This window comes from Eleutherodactylus coqui, chromosome 1, assembly GCF_035609145.1.
Source record: "Eleutherodactylus coqui strain aEleCoq1 chromosome 1, aEleCoq1.hap1, whole genome shotgun sequence".
Classification (NCBI taxonomy): domain Eukaryota; kingdom Metazoa; phylum Chordata; class Amphibia; order Anura; family Eleutherodactylidae; genus Eleutherodactylus; species Eleutherodactylus coqui.
This window is the reverse complement of record NC_089837.1, coordinates 68,921,716-68,935,919: the sequence shown is the minus strand read 5'-3', so window position 1 is coordinate 68,935,919 and position 14,204 is coordinate 68,921,716. Positions and strand designations below refer to the sequence as shown.

Genomic DNA, 14,204 nt, shown 5'->3' with positions numbered 1-14,204 from the left:
GACTGGCACGGAGGGCCGTCTGCCACATTGGTCCCATACAGCAGGGAGTATCCCGCACAACTCCTTGTGGTGCAGACATAACATCACTTAAATTAGTCGCCTGGGGATCTGCCCCATCCCAGCGACACTTCATGCCATGATGAGTAACTCCTTTAAGTCATGTGTGATTCACGCGCCCTGCCAGTATAGAAGAGCAGACCTGCAATATTCTATGGGACACACAGTTCTAGGTGCAGAAGAATCCCGCAGCGGCCCTCGCTTCGCCTCGGCAGCCCAGTCATGCATTGATGGTTGTCTTACCACCTGTGGTTGGCATTGCAGCTGCACCGTGGTTTGCCCATTAGTTTGCACAAAAGCGGAATGATGCAAGAAATGTCGTTAAAGAATTCCTTTTCTGTAATTTTAGGGGGGCGAATGTCCTGCAAATTAAAGGGAAGTGCGTGCCCGGCCTCACAATGAACAGTCAGCAGAAGGAGAAGGTTTACCGCCCCTCAGTACATAATAATGGTGTCTCTCAAAAGGGATTAAAATCCATGGAGGGGACTTAACAAACAGCACTTGTCTTCTTGGCAGCGGAGTACAGCGTGGGTTTGGAGGACGCACAGAGAGAGGAATGACATGAGGCCAGGAAGACGACTCCGAGCAGAGCGAGGGGGGTGCGCGGCAATCTGCAACATCATGGGGGGCATGACCGACAAAGCAGAGGATGAGAGGGCTGAAACTGGGCCTGGGAGCCACATGCCCGCCATCAGTAAGGATACTTACCCCGGTAGTGGCAGAAGTGTGTCTGCGGGAGGAGTCATGAAAAAAAACATGACTTTTAGGCAAGTGTGGAACATGCCCAGAGGAGGGGCACAACTCTGAAACCCAGCTGAGGGATAACTAGGGATGGCGGGTGCAACAACGCATGCCAGCACCGTACACCAAGCTTGTAGCGCCAATGGGGTACATTTACCTAGGCCGGTCTAAGGGGACACTGCCGACAAATGTATTAAGGCGCAAGCATCTCTGTACATGTAAATTTGAAGGGCCGCGTGTAGCCGGACCCCCCAATACTAGGCTCCACCCACTGTTAAAAGCAGCATTGCCATGAGTTTAAAAAAAAAAAAGTATTAAAGTTGCAATTTTGCAATGTACACCAAAATTGTAAGCCAGAAGTCTGGCGCACAAGTAATAATGAATACGCCCCATTGTAGACCGTGCTCTCCCAAACCTGAAACCACCGGACGATACAGGATGGGTCCGGGCAGCCCTAGAGAGATGAATGGGAAGACAATGCGCTTGCTCGACTGCCGCTCCGTTGATACGGGAGGACGCAGGACCCTCGCTCTTATGATCATCTTCACCCCAACATCTATGTACCCCATGAGGTCACAAGACCTCTGGGGATCATTCACATTGTCATTGTTTTTTCTTTTTAAGCTGGGGTATTCATTAGGAGCCCTAGTTACAGGTAAAAAACATCCCCCTGTAATGACAGTAGTCACTAACCGAGCTGATCTGGGTCTGCTAGGACCACGCATCTGTGCCTTGGCAGGAGTTTTCATGTGATCATTAGGTTGAATAGCGGAAGGGACACTTTGCTTTCTCTCTTCACTGCATAGTGCTCATTGAGCGCTATGTAAACTATAAAAGGAGAAGGCAGAAGTGGTTAAAAACGGCTACTGCCTTCTCCTCGGGGTCCTCGGCTGTGTCTTAATAGCCAAGGACCCGAGCTACTCCTGCTACATTGCAGGAGATTTAATCCCGTGCCATATTTTTACTATTGTCTGAAATTAAAGCTTGGGACCAAGGGCCATAAATTTACTGTGCTTGGTCCTTAAGGGGTTAGAAACCATGGCCGTCCATAACCTACCGTAGCAGACCCAGCTTCACATTAACCCTTTCCAATCCACTGTCTGACCTCTGAAGACATTATGATTTAAAGTATGTACAGCTCTGATGTTGGAAGACATCCGTCGGGGTTCTCTTACTGTATATTGCCAGCCTCTCTGCTGTCAGAGTCTATCCAACGTGTCACCTCATGCAGTACTGAATTTAGCCAGCAGATAGCGCCATTGTATAAGGGCAGAAAAAGAGCAAGCCCCTTAGGAAAACCAGGATACAAATTGGATTGGAAAGGGTTAATACTGGATGCGGACTATAGAGAGCAGTGAAATGTGCTTCTGGCATCTCCGTCTATGTAGACTGATGAGGGACCCACATTACAGTATATGAGCCTCTACTCTGATCTGTACACAGAGGAGATTTACTCACAAATCAGCAGCAGATCGTTGGAGACCCAAAGAATGTCACATCTACTTAAGAAATCAGTCATCCTAGTGAAAGAGTCATAAAAGAAGTCTTCATCTAAGGGTAAATAAAGAGCTGGTTGGAGGGAAATCTACTGGGGGAAACCAGTATAAACGAGCAGTGCAATAGCGGCCCACAGCAATCCCGTCTTCTGCGCCAGTTGTGATGCATCTCCACGCTGCCCATACAAAGTATATGTAAAGAGTTGTTATAAAGTGTTTGGAGGACGGTGGATTCTTGTATACTTCTACACTCCGGCCGGGCTCACACGATAGTTATATAGCGGACTGCGTAAAAATCGGAGCGTTTTGGTATGTTTTTTGCTCAGGCATGCCTGCGCAGCTATATCGTATTTTACGTGCGCGGTCATCAACTGGCTTTTTCCCCCTTCTGATCTCTCAAAGCAACAAGCGCAAAAAAAAGCCACACACACACACAATATAATTGCATATATACAGATGCTCCCCTACTTGCGAACAAGTCCATTTGTTTGCAAGTCCGAATAAATGTTTGTATGCAGCGGGATTGCGGGTGGATCCCGCTCCATACAACGTCGGGTGCCTGCTGTTCTTACAGCGGACACCCGGCGGCTGCAGTTCCGACGAGCCGCGCCGCTTGTCGGAACTGTTAACACTTTAAATACTGCGGTCAGAGCGTTCAGGGGGCCCGGCTTGATAGGCGCTCTGCATAGGCAGCATTACATCATACTGTGCAGGACACATTGTTCGCATCTTGCGAAGTTCGTAAATCAAACGTTCGCAAGTCGGGGGACTATCTGTAGTGCGTTTCGAAAGCACCCATAAAAGAAAAATAAGGCTCTTACATGCACAATACGCGGTAAAACTGAACATGCCGTGTTATTTTTTACCCGTGCAACATATATAATCAATATAGACAAGTGTGAGCGAAACAATGAAAATCAATGTAGCTTCATTGACTCAGTTTACCTGTATTACGCACGCAATGCAAATACGCTCGTGTGAGCCCGGCCTCCGGGTGCAATGGTTTACTGGGTGGCTGGGATCTGGGATCTCTGGGGTGCATGTGCATTAGCTCCTGGCCTGGCTACTACCTTCCACTGCGCAGAAGCCCTTCTATGCAAAGAAACAGAGCGCAGTGGTAGCCGGCGGACGGCGCTATTGCGTATGCGCCGCAGAGATCCCAGCCACCCAGCAGATCGCTGCATATGGAATTTGTAGTGCGCAAATGCAAACCATCTCTGTTCAATAGTGGAAGTTTTCGGTTCCTCAAACAACGAGCAATAAACTTTAACCCATTAAGGACCAAGCACAATAAATTTATGGCACTTGGTCCGGGGCTTTAATCTCAGCCGATAGTAAAAATACGGAGGGGGATTAAAGCCCCTGCTTCTGCAATCAATCAGTTGTTGGCTGTTAGACATAGCCAATAACCCAGAGGAGGAGGGAGAAGTGGTTTTTAACCCCTTCTGCCTTCTCCTTTCACAAGTACACAGCGCTTAATAAGCACTACATACTAAAAAGTGGAAGTGTTCCTTCCACTATGTGAGCCGGCAGTCACATGACCACTGGGATCCCCTGTTACAGCAGAGCTACAGGGCCAAGCAGACCCAGATCTGCAAACATTCAATGATTTCCATTTGCATACCAAATTTCCCAGGTAGGCAATGCAGTGCTTCTAAGTTTCCTCACGCTAGTGCTCTCCACAAGGAGAAACCGTATAACTTCCAACATACATGAAACACTAAAAAAAAAAAAAACACAACACCATTTTCTTGCCAACACATGAGGGTTAGCATCGCCCCATGTCTCGCCCCGTCTAGAAGTGGCTCAGCCCCTTAGTGGGTTTTTTTATCTTTTCATACAAATAGTTCACATATGTATCTCAGTGATAAAAGCCCTAAAAGTAAAGCAGTACTGTAAGCCATAACTCCATGTACATCGCCAGCGCTGCAGCGGCGGGTGTAGGCGGGGCTTATTCATGGATGTCCGTATAATAGTGGTGTAAACGGATAATATTTCAACCAAACGGCACAACCATTCCTACTTTGAGGGCCATATTCGTCTTCCTACACCACTTTGGCAGTCCATGGTATAATAGTCTGATGGGTCGGCATTACCACTTCTGGGACTCCCCCTTGTAGAGAGAATTAGGGGCTCCAGTTCCCCATTTCACAATTCTCATCAACTACAATGAAGAATGTACTTGCATGGCCGCCTCGCCCTCACCGGACAGTACGAGACTACCTTGCACATTACACTTTAAGGCCGGCTTCACACCGGCGTATCTGCAGAGAATAGAACCCACTGATTTCAATGGGTTCATTTACATTTCTGTATTTTGCGTGCGCAATGCCATGGCTGATCGCTCATGTGTATGACCCCATTCTCGCGTCATTTTCTCAGCCGTGTGAAAACGGCCTTATTTTTCTGCACATTTGCATACCAAAGAAGTCAATGGGGATTGCGCAAATGAATACAAAATACTCAAGGAGATGCGTGAGGTACTGCGCAATTCCACTAGAAAAAAAAACACATATCTGGAACTAATTAGTCATTTCAATCAGTGCATCTGTTTGCTGCGCGCCAATAAACACGCCATGCAGGCGCAACATCTGCAGTAAAATACGTCAATGCGCGTGCAAAAAAGCCTCATTCATTTCGCAACTACGCAGTCTGCGTATAAGCCGGCCTTTCTATCTTCTATGCAGAAAACTGCACGTTGTTTAATATGGGAGACCGCCACCTCTTTGGTCATTAGCCGAACAGAAGAGCGCCGTCGCCATCTATAAAGCACCTCAGGGACAGAAGGCATGCCACAAACCAGAGGTTGGCAGCTCACTATTAAGGCCTATGATGCCATGCAGGTTTTGCCCGTATGCAATATTCTGAATAAAAGACGGAAATCCAACATGGCAGCGGCGCCGGGAGTAAACGCACAACGTGAAGGTAGCGCTATAATAGTCTGATCACACGGCATGTCGCTTTTTGATGCAGAAACTGGATTCTCCGCTTCAGAATTCCACATGCGAATTTTGCCCGGTCAGAGCTAAACCTGCGTGCAAATCCACGCCAAAGTCTGAGGTAGAAACATACAGATTTTGCCACAATTTTTAGAGGAGGAATTCACACAGAAAATTCTGTGTCGAAAAAAAAACAAAACGCAGCACACGCATTTGTGCGCCAAAAGCCCCCATAGAAGTCAATGGGGTGTGTGCAATACGTGAGGAGATGCGAAGTACGCTGCGCGATTCCTTTGGAAAAACGCACATCTGCAATTAGCAATTTTAAGCTGTGCGTCTTGTTCACGGACATTCCCTGCGGGGGAAAAAGTACAGAAAAATACACAGATACACAAAAAACGTCACTCGTCCAGCAAAAGCGCAGCGCTGAGGCTTGCGCAAATGTGCATACGGTGGTGTGAAGGAGCCCTTAGACACCAGTAGCTGTGTACCGTAGAGAGCCGCGCATTTGTCAGCTCATCACGTGACCGGTACTCCCATCCACTGGTGTGTGGAGGTCCTTCTAATAACCTGTATTAATAACCTGTAATAAGCCCTTAAAGGGCACCCGTCAGGTACTTTACGTCCCCCTCAGTGAAGTAGCGACGGATCAGACGATTCTAGTGCGCTCATTCAGAGCGCTTACTGATCAGCATAGATTATGTCCAGTACCTGTACAACATTCATGACCGCTGGAATCAGCATGGCCGCCGCCACCTTATAGTACAGCGTGGAGTACCTGATGTCAATGTGACTACGGTCAGACAAGGGGTCCCGAAATATACAATATTAATTACTTCCGGGACGACCGTTGTATGTTGTGAATATTGTATGCCAAAACCGTAAGCGGTTCCAAGACTCCAAAATGTCCTCCAAAAGGAAGAAAACATTAAAGCTACAGAAAAGGAAGCAGATAAGTGATGCATATAAAGGGACTCGTTACGTAGAACAGTCCGGAAGAGCTGCTGGGAAGGGATTTACGGGACACACTGGGCCTCACTTATAAAAACCATCCCAAAATAGTCTGTCCTCGTCGCCCATAGCAACCAATCATAGCGCAGCTTTCATTTTACCTCAGGAAGCCAAGCTGACTGGTTGCTATGGGCGACGAGGAGTTTCTCTCAGGCAATTCTGATAATGGCTACTTACCACAAGTCAACGTAACCAGGATTATGGTCATCAAAGAGCCATAAACTGCCTGACTGTAAACCCGTCCTTGTTGCCCATAGCAACCAGAGATCAGCTGCCATTTCTGCCTGTAGTAAAATGTAAGCTGGGCTGTGATTGGTTGCTATTGGCAACACGCAGAGTCCTGTTAGCTGCTTGATAAAGGAGGCCCATAGTGTAGTGGAGCCGCTCAAGCTGGTAACACAAACACAGGGCAGAATATGCAGTACCGCACTGTACTGCAGAGAGGCGCTGCTGGGAAGATTGATTGGTTGGATTTTCTATTAAAGCCCATGCGCTGCAGGTCGGGTCTGGTTTCAGGTCCCCATAGTGTGAGAAAGACCGTGAGAATATAGTACGCAGCGGTCATTGAGGGATCGTCATACAGTAAGACATTAGGAGTGCGTTCACACGGAATCGGATTTTGGCGCAGATCTGCAGCAGATTTCACCCCATCAATTTTAATTCAATGGGTAAAACCTTCTGCAGAGCCGCACTCAAATCAGCAATGTGTGACGTCATCCTAAGGCCGGCTTCACACAGGGGCGAGTGAATCGCGCAAGATTTGTGCGTTGTGAGACGCGTGAATATGAACCCCATTCTTTTGAACGAGGTCATACACACGAGTGATTTTTTCCTCATTGCGCCGTAATGCTGGAACACAAATCGCGGCATGTTCTATCTTCCAGCGTCCTCATCACACCATTGGGCTGTGGTTGCCCGTGATGCCAGGTCTCCCAGGAGAAACTCCGTAATCCGCCGCGCCAGCTAACAGTCTTGCGACTTCCCCAAGGTGATGCAAGGCGTTTTTGACATAAAACAGCCTCGCACCCGCAGGAAAATTGCACATTGACGAGCGCAATCTAGGACTGCGATTCACGGTCCGATATCGCACTCGCCCGTGTGAAGTTAGCCTAAGGCCCGATTCTCGTCTTCACCTGCTCCTTCACACCCATGCAGCCCGTTTACGCAGGCAGATTAATTGCGGACTCGTTCATCGAGAATTGCTCCCTTACTGCTCAACGTTCACATTCGCTACGTAAAACGCTGAATTGGCGCCGTTAAACGCAAGGACAAGTGAACGAGCCGACGATCATTTTTAGTCCTGCAGAAACTGAAGAGAAGCCAACGATTCTCGTTCATCGTTCACTTTTGTCCACAATTTGAACCTTTTTTTGAACGTTCCGTCTAAGAGCGCCCTTGGGCCGCCTTCAAGCGTGAAATATATTCGCTTTAGGCTTTCCACAACAGAAACCCGCATCTGACACGCACCAAATCCGTATCTAAAAACGGTGCGGATTTGAAAGGGTTCGTCATTGCAAATCTGCTGGGGGATTTAACCCCGTATCCCCACGGCATAAATAGCCGTACTGCGAATTTAGAATCTGCGGCAAAATGTTATGGGTTCACTGCAGAAATTTCCCGCACCCTGAGAAGGAGATTTTTTTTTTTTAATCCCCACCGCATGGCTCTTACTACCAACGCTACGGAATTCTCGCAGCCACTGGAAATTCCGCAGCACTTCCGTCCAGTGTGAAAGCGGTGTAAAGGTAAACCCTGGAGTCAGGTCACTTTTCATGAAGTGGCGCATCATCCGCTATATACCTAATATCATCGCCATTTATGGCTTCCATAGACTACCCTCACACGCACGCACCATTGGATACACATCATAAAAAATTCATTAAAAACAAAGGTTACCTTTTCCACCAAGTTTCTGGACGACCACTTCAAAGGATTTCCTCTCTTAACATGAGTTCCCCAAAACTGTGGAGAAAAGAGACATTTTAGTCACCTGTTACTCGGAAGCACGTGCGAGAACGACGCGTACAAAAGGCATTATTTACGTCTGCATGGCCGTAATACACACAGCGGAAGATCAAAGCTAAAGAGTAATGAAGGGTTAATGCACCGCCACCGGATGAACGCATCGCTAGCGAGCCTTAATCAGCACGTCCGCGCATCCCTGCCGCTCGCACGCCCCGCGGGACACAATACCTTAAATCAGAAGATTTTTTTTTTTATGCAGATCCCGATATTAAATCCGGCAGCTGCAATGTGACCGCCGGCTCGTAATCAGTACAGCGCGGCCGCTTGTTCACACGCCGGGCGCTAATTCACATCAACGTCCTTCAAAAAGGAGGAGGAGGAAGAAAGGGAGAGAAAAAATGTCAGCAGCAGCAGCAGGAGAAGCAGTAGGTAACCCTTAGTGACAATGGTGCCGGCTATGGCAGTGACCATATATGGGCATGAAGGCTCTCACATGGCAGGAACATCCTTTATCAGCCGTGGATCCGTGCCGCGTTATCAGCACTGCAGGCGGCGGGCAGACAAAGCACCGCACCATGCAGGAGGGCGCACACACTGCAGGGGGAAGGGGGCACACCATTGGGCTTCCCCCCCCCCTCTTTTGCACTATGGATTAGCTGGATGCTGATCAAACGGCGGTTGCGAACATCCCTTTAAATGACCAGATGTCGTCTCCAATGACAGGTTCCCGTTACATGAGCGGGCTGCGGGGGGCTTCGGACTGCTGCTGCACCCCCCCGTCTTCAGACATTACTGCTGGGGAAGGCACAATGAAAGGAATCGTTTCAGCTTCTACGGCTTTGGCAAGTAAAAGGTTAACAGAGACCCTCATCTAGCTCAGTACTACCGAAAGGATGCTGTGAAGCGGTCGACCCCATTAACCAGAAGTGCAGAAAAATCGGAATATTCATGGTGGTCTGTAACCTGCTCCTTCTCGGCTAGTGCAGGCTGGGAGTTGTAGTACTAAAGCAGCGGACTGCAGACAAGTGCTTTATGGTGTCAGCCCAACCTGCTACAATGGAGCATTACTGCGTAGGATCGTACATAGCGGAAGTGGCGATTTTCCGTAGTGGAAAATCCACACCAAAATCCGTGTCAAAAACCGAACCATTGTGCAGATTTTATCGCAGAACCGCAGCAGACTTAGGGCTCCTGACCACGGAAAATAGTGCATTGCGTTAGTCGCGGCAATAATCCGTTCGCGAATAACGCAGTGCGCGCTAGCGATATTCCGCCTAGCCCGTGGACAGGGGTCCTTACAGGATGAAATATGCTGCGGATCGGCACCAAAATCTGTTCCGTGTGAACGAACCCTTATAGTCCTTTCTAAATGAAGGGCACGGTCCCATGCCGCGGTTACCGAGATGTAACCACGGTGACATACCAGTAGTCACGGTTCATAAGTGGATTGTTGCTCCATTCCCCAGAACCATTAATGCTTGTGTAATAGCACAATGGCAAGAAAACCGCGAATGTTAACAGTCGTCGTTGGCGTTCGTGGAACAGCAGCCTTAGGCCGGGTTCACACGGGCGGACAGGATTCCGCATGCGGGAGAACCGCAGCAGATTGTGGCTGCAATCCCGGCCGGGGACACTGCGTACCAGAATTTACCGTAATGCAGATGACCGCGGCAACGCGCCGTCGGTCATGCATAGTAGTTTTTTCCCCCCAATATTTGTATTTCCCATGCCGTCTCTTAGCGATAAAGCGGGTACCTGCAGCCCATGCGCAATGTTAACTGTATATTGGCTGCAGGTCGGATGAGCTCCATTGACTTCCATAAAGGCCGTCCATGCAGAGCCCACGGAAGCACATCTGTGTCGGAACCTCCGGATTTCGCTGCTGTCACACAAGTCTGCTTTTTTCCGCGGTACAACGCTCCCATTGATTTCAATAGGGCTTTGCAGACCGGCGCTTGAACGCAGCGTTAAGATTTTCGAGTGCTGCCCGCTCTACTTTCATGCATTTTAGCACTTAACCCCCCTCACCGCCCGTCACAGGGTGTGTTAAACACTGTCAAACGCTGTAACACGCGTTCGAAAATGCCACGCGGAATCGTTTAGTTCCCTTTTACCACTTTTCCACAATTGAATCTGCATCGCCGCGTTCTAAGATCCAGAACATGTTCACACTTGCAGCAAGTAGCGTTGTGGTTTTTAATTCTTTCAATTAAACTTTAGTGAACTTTTTTGATGCTCTAATCCCTCAGGGGGACTTGATTCATGTGATTATTCAATCACTAAGATAGTACACTGCAATACTTATGTAGTGCATTCTACTAAGCCTGTGACAACAGACTATTGGACTGTGAGAGGCAGACTCTAAGGCCTCATGTCCACGGGGAAAATCAGATCCGCTGCAGATTCTCCATGTAGAATCTGCAGCGGGTCCCTCCTGCCCCGCGGACATGAGCGCCGAAAATAGCAATTTAAAAACATTTACCTATCCGGCGCGGGCGGGGAATGTCAGCTGTTCCTCACGGCCGGATCTTCATTTTCGGCCGGCGGATGAATTCCTGACGCCGGCGGCACGTCGCCGACGTGCCGCGCGCATGCGCCGGGCACATCCGCCGAGCCGAAGCAAGGAAGATGCGGCCGTGAGGAACAGCTGACATTCCCCGCCCGCGCCGGATAGGTAAATACTTTAAATTCCTATTTTAGGTCTCCCGCGGATCCGGACGGCTTCCATAGGCTTCAATAGAAGCCCGCGGGAGCCGTCCCCGCGGGAGACCCGCACGAAAATGGAGCATGGTCCAGATTTTTCCATGCTCCATTTTTTTTAAAATCCCTTTTATTGACGATCCGCGGGTATTTATCTACCCGCGGGTGGTCAATGCATCCCTATGGGATGCGGATCCGCATGCGGGAGATCCGCTGCGGATCTTAAATCATATTTTGCCCGTGGACATGAGCCCTAAGGCCTCATGTCCACGGGCAAAAGAAGAATTAAAATCCGCAGCGGATTTTAACTCTTCTCCTGCCAGCGGATCCGCATCCCATAGGGATGCATTGACCACCCGCGGGTAGATAAATACCCGCGGATGGTCAATAAAAGGGATTTAAAAAAAAAATGGAGCATGAAAAAATCTGGGCCATGCTCCATTTTCGTGCGGGTCTCCCACGGGGGCGGATCCGGACGGCTTCAATAGAAGCCCGCGGGAGCCGTCCCCGCGGGAATTTACTCACCTGCTCCGGATCTTCCCTTCGCCGCGGCGCCATCTTCTCTCCGTCGCGGCCGGATCTTTTTTCTTCGGGCCAGCGCAAGCGCGGGGCACGCAATAACAATTATCCCGTGGACATGAGGCCTAATAGTCTCAGTTATAACACTGACATGGATGCCTTTCTCAGACTTCCGCCTACCATGGGAACACACTGGTACCTTGCAATCACACTGCAGGTCGAAAGAAGGTGCCCCCCCCCTCCCATGTCATCTGCTATTGATTGTGGCATTTAGGAGGTTAAACTGCAAGGATCTGATGTCTCTCTGTTCCTGTCAGTTAGAGCAGAAGCCTGGCTGTCAGCAGTCAGTGCCATAAAAAGCGGTATGTACAGGTTTAACCCTTTCCAATCCACTGTCTGACGTCCGAAGACATTACGATTTAAGGCTGTACAGCTTCAATGTTGGAAGACGTCCGTCGGAGTTCTCTTACTGTATATTGCCAGCCTCTCTGCTGTTGGAGCCTATCCAATGTGTCATTTCATGCAGTACTGGCTTTAGCCAGCAGATAGCGCCGTTGTATAATGGCAGAAAAAAGTAAGCCCCCTAGGAAAACCAGGATACAAATTGGACTGGAAAGGGTTAAAGCCCATTAAAGAGGCTAGTAAAAGGAATATTGGCGGTCACTAGGGCTAATATATCACGATTGGATGCAAGCGCAGCAAAATGTAACCAACGTGATAACGTGTTGCAACAAGTTACCTGATCTTAAAGGGGTTTTCAAGTACCATTATCTAAGTAATAGAATACTATTGATCACCTATCATCAGGATAGGTCATCAATAGTTGATCGGCTGCGATCCGTCGCTCGGGACCCTGACAGATTAGCTGAGCTGGTGCATGCAATCAGTGCCGCAACACAGAGGTCAGAGCGGTAGCCTCCACGCCGACCTCTCTATAGTGGCCGGCGGTTGTAAGTACAGGCATGGCTCCCATTGATTTCAATGAGAGCCGTGCCTGCAGTTACAACCACCGACCACTACACGGAGGTCGGTGTGGAGGCTACCGCTCCAACCTCTGTGTATTTGGAGCAGAAGTCTCCACAACGACCTCCCATGAAGCTTAGCTATCTGTCGGGGTCCCAAGCGACGGACCCCAGTCGATCAACTATGATCCTGATGATAGGTCATCAATAGTATTTCCCTGGAAAACCCCTTTAACACAGCTACAGCCATTGAAAAGCTACTGAAAGGGCAAGAAAAAGGTTCTGCATCAGTTTAACATGTGTCAAGTTAAACTTTGCTACATTCATGTGCCAAACAGTAAACACGGCTCCTTACTACCGTGTTTCCCTGAAAAAAAAAAAAAAGACCTACCCCGATAATAAGCCCTATTCTCCTATTTAAATCAGAGCACTTGCTTGCTGGAGGGCAGGGTATTCAAGAGATGCTCTGTCAGTATTGAGGACTGAACGGAAGCCTGTCGGCACGCCGCAGCCTAGAAGGAGGGACCCAGACTGCGCCTGCTAGGTGATTATAAGACACCCCCTGAAAATAAGGGTCTTCTGGGGCAAAAATTAATACAAAATAAGGGACTGGGTCTTATTTTTGGGGAAACGCGGTAAGTTAGAGTCTTGTAGGAACGTGTAGGCTGCCTCTGTAACCTCGAGACGGTTTCTGCCCGAGAGCGGATGTGACCTGCATGAAGCCGCAGACCCTGAACCAGCAGCGCCGCACACGCCCTCTGCAGGCTACTACCTTACCTCCACCATGCTATGGTGTTGCAAAGCAGCGATCAATGCAGACAAGAAAGTCCCCATCTGTGACAGCTTCAGCCCGGACGGATGACACTAGACGCTGCCATGACACCGCGGCGCCATCAGGCACTTGGCAACAGGTACCAACATCCAGCAGCCAAATCTACCGTGCGCCAAGACCAAATTTCTAGTGACTATGACAACTGGGTTTTCTCCAGCCCCGACCTAGATTAGCCGTGGCTTATTTCACCGGAAACTACCTGTAGGCATTGGGCATCTTTCAAATATTCGAGGACTACATGGCAACTTGGATTGCGCAATATTAAGACTCTTAAGAAAAGTCACATGACCAAAAAAAAAATCTAGATCTGGATTGTGCCTCTTTTTGGGTCTACAGGTGTGAAGTTGGGCTCTGCCAGGAAGAACTTTCATAGATCCAAAACTCAAACAAGATGAAAAATCAGCCATCTGGACTGCCTACAGTCTACAATACCTGTGACTACCAAGGGTGGATTCACATAGGACATCTATTGTCTAAATAGTCCTTACCGTGCCATGTGAGGTTTCTCATTGACAAGCGCGATAGCGGCAGAGTTTCTCGACCCAATATCGCGCTCGCCCGTGTGAATGCAGCCTCACCCAGATCCTCTCTGGTCAGTCCTCGGACCGGAGGCACAAGTCAATCGCTCCCCCAATGCCCAAGACTGTCTGCATGAACTGCAAAGCCTGAGGAGCCCGTAAAGGAGAAAAGATGGCGGCTGCATCCTAATCCGAGCGCCAGACCAACTGCCATAATCATATACGTCTCTTGACCCAGTGCCAGACCAGCAGGAAATCCAGACCATAGTCTCCCGGATCAAGGAGTGTCGCTGTGATGAGTCTACGCATATGTTCCAGTATTACACCGCACGCTTGGCATAGCGTAAACTATCAGTTATGTCTGGCATTCATCTCCAATGACACGCTTCCAGGCAAGTTACCACCGTTTCATTATGTCAGCCGCTGGCAGAACGCGCCGGACCAAATGGGAATAAAGGACTTGG

The 14,204-nt window shown here is 49.0% G+C and overlaps 1 protein-coding gene across 2 annotated transcripts in view; it reads right to left on the bottom strand.

Annotated features, from left to right (window-relative positions):
* Window positions 1–14,204, bottom strand: part of CYRIA (CYFIP related Rac1 interactor A) — a 72,761-nt gene that overhangs the window by 45,769 nt on the left and 12,788 nt on the right. For both annotated transcript variants that reach the window (XM_066589179.1, XM_066589177.1), the window contains exon 2: window positions 8,141–8,206. The gene's annotated coding sequence lies outside the window, so the exon portion shown is untranslated. The remainder of the gene's footprint in view (window positions 1–8,140; window positions 8,207–14,204) is intronic.